This window comes from Halyomorpha halys, unplaced genomic scaffold (assembly GCF_000696795.3).
Source record: "Halyomorpha halys isolate HHAL.00 unplaced genomic scaffold, Hhal_1.1 Scaffold126.1, whole genome shotgun sequence".
NCBI lineage: Eukaryota > Metazoa > Arthropoda > Insecta > Hemiptera > Pentatomidae > Halyomorpha > Halyomorpha halys.
In genome coordinates this window covers 840507-843789 of record NW_027112074.1, presented here as the reverse complement: position 1 = coordinate 843789, position 3283 = coordinate 840507, and the positions used below count along the sequence as shown (strand labels likewise).

At 28.7% G+C, this 3283-nt stretch overlaps 1 protein-coding gene across 2 annotated transcripts in view; it reads right to left on the bottom strand.

Moving 5' to 3' along the window:
* Nucleotides 1–3283, bottom strand: part of LOC106678158 (diacylglycerol lipase-beta) — a 179169-nt gene that overhangs the window by 27343 nt on the left and 148543 nt on the right. The window lies entirely within an intron of this gene.

Below are 3283 nucleotides of genomic sequence, written 5' to 3'. Positions count from 1 at the left end.
TTTTTTTAATAATTTATTTATTGCTATTTACATCTGTATAAATATATATACATCAAGTAAGTTTGCTGTAAGTAATAATGCCATGATACAAACATGTGGAGAATCTACCCATTGATAGAACTCCAAAGATTAATATTTATAATCTAAAACAAAAAATATAAAAATCGGCACCTTTATCGATAAGGTCATATATTTTATTAATTTTTAACATTGATTTAATAATTTCATTGAAGTACCACCATTGGGTGGTTTGTTCCTTCCCAAGATTATCGAGTGTTCTGTAACATTGATTTACTTATAGTATTTTCTGTACAGTTATAAATTTCGATAAATAAAAAATAATTTCTTTTAGGATCATCCTATTACATTTCCGTAATAGGATATACAGCCCTATGAAGTGGGTACCCTTAATTGGGTAAAAATTTGGCTGTCGAACGTGATTCTGACTAATCACCTCCTTACACAACTGTTGGTCTAGGAACAGTACTTCCTTACCAGCAGCCTGAAAAATTCAGAAACGACGTGCCACGACCCATATTTAAGTATTAAGTTTTCAGGTTTACTTTAAATACATTTCAAAAGCAATATATGGCCCAGAACATTATAAAATTCATAGAACCTCCACTACAGCATAATTACAAATTAAAAAACTCCTTAAACTGTAGGCAAACAGGAGAAGGAAATAGTGTGGATATTTAAGTTAATAACAAAATTTATCTGAAATAGGAGTCATGAAAAAAGTAATACTTCTGTAGAAAATGGTCAAGTTTTGAAAAGCTGTCTGTACCTTGGAATGTAACAGTCGTAAAGAATTTATTTTGGTCTAAAAATTCAGCAATTGTTGTCGTTTTTAAAAAATAAAGTAAACCTTTTGTCTCAGGCCCATAGTTTTGGATTTCATTATTTTTCATATTCATTATTTTCACTTATTTTCATGGATTCATTATTAGCAATTAAGAAAAGTGCGGGCATTTCTCTCAAAATCTCTAATATCATTCTAGTTTTTACAAAAAAAAACTTTATAAGTAACAAATGAAGATTTTAGTTATTATTGGATTAATAGAACCAAAGTTTTATTGTTATGATAAAAATAAATCTGTGCCATTATAATCCACGAAGGATCAAGGATGCATTACTGTTAATAAATATCCTGAGCGCTGCTCAACAATGGGTCTACATAGAGCTGTTAGTTGACTCAGGATAATATTAAAAAAAATATATTAAAAAAGGAGGGAGGATAAGATGAGAAACGTATAATAAAAATAAAATACTTATAATTTTCGCTCAAGGGCTGGATAAAACGATGGCTAAATACTAATGGCGATATATGTTTCCCAACAATTCTAGAATTTATAGTTTGCGCCATGTTCTGTCATTTTTACAAGTTAGTTTATATATATCAACTAACTTGTAAAAAAGACATATATATATATATATATATATCCGTGTTTTCCTTGATTGTATAAAATCTTGATTTCATTTTGTTTATTAACTCTACTCCAAAATAGCAAACATAGAAATCAAGTGTAAGCACGACGTTGAATAAAAATATAAATATTTTCCCTAAATTATTGATGTAAGCAAATTTCATTGATTGAAGTGGTAATATCATTCATAAATAATTAAACCATACGCCATATGTTAAAACTATACTATAGAATAAGTTATTAAATTTTTTTTTTTGCGTGTCGTACCTAGTTACTAGTTCCATATTAGAATTAAGTTAAAGTAACTGTCACTACTTTACGACACAACGTGGCTTTAAAGTAGTATTATTATTTGAGGTTGTATGTTTTGTTTTTCTGGAGTGAGTTACTTTTCATGAACACATTTTCAGTCTAAAAAAAAAGCTTCGAAAAGATTTAGCCAACATTATGTAATTAAATATTTTTTTTTTAGAAAATATAAAAAAAAAGTCCACCAAACATTTTAGAAATGGGCTTACTCTTTTTTAACAATATGTTTTTTCTTACAGTATTTTAATTGAATTAATCGCGTGTTTCATTGTAACTCATAATTTTTGTTAATTTATTTATTTTAATTTTTTTCTTTTCCTGTGAACGACTATCCTAGTGGCGAAAAGTCAAATATATTTCATCGTGCTATAATCATAAAACTTTTTTCTTCGAATAAAAAAATATAACTATTCATATTCAATTCTTAATTTATAGTTTCTACAAAACTATAAATTCTGTACGATTTTTGATAATTGATTGTGATATATGAAATACAATATCTTAACCAGTACCAGCAGTAATGCAGACTGAATTTGAAGTAAATTTAATTTGCTTTCATTTCAGCCCACAAGAGAATATTATGGCTCAATAGGTCTCTTAAAAATGGCTAAAAAGTTTGTTTGTTAATTTTGTTTAAGAAAAACGTTAATCGATTTGAGTTGTGTAATACTCATATGTTTTTAAACACAATCACGCAATATTATTTCAGATCAAACCTGAAAAACAGTTTTTTACCCTTCATGAATTTTCGTTAACCGTGTGCTACATGTCGATTACGCCTTTAACAGATGTAATTTATTTCTATTATTTGTCTTCTATTTATCATGATAAGAAAGCCCAGATAAAGATTAACTTTAAAAAGTAAACTCGCGCAGGTGGACCATTAGGTAAATTATTGTATCGGTAAAGGAAAATTATAAGCAAGCCCTAAATGATATAGAACTTGGTACTGTTACCAATTGCCTTAATGGAATGTATTGCCCGGTTAAAATCTGCCTTGAGAGTGGGCGGTCTATAATTGTAGGCAATTTAGCTCTTAATTTAATTTTACTTTAGGCCAATTGAAATCATGGCTTTTTCTAAGGCTGACACGATTATACATTTATCTTTCCTTTAATGTAATTATTTTTTCAAGTTACAGATTATAGTGGGTTAGCATTGTAGGATTCTTTAAACCAAACATCGTGCCCATCAAACCGCAGGTTATAAATGACCTTTAAAGTGAATATTAGCTGGTTCAAGCATTTTCAAGATAACAGTACAAGGCATAATAACATTATTAAATGTAAATTAAAAAAAAATAACATAGCTCAATAAAAAAAATTATTGATTTGTTTATATTATAGTGGGCGGCGTGGCTCAGTACTAAGGCACTGAACTACTCCAACTCCAAGGACCTGAGTTCGAATCCGGCTCAGATAGAAAATAATTTATTCTGTTATCCGTAATCAACCCTGTGGTTTCGAGAGTCCTCCTAAAAATTATATATCTCTTTTTGAACAAACTGAAGGTATATAATGACTGGTAACCGGTTTATATAAACATAT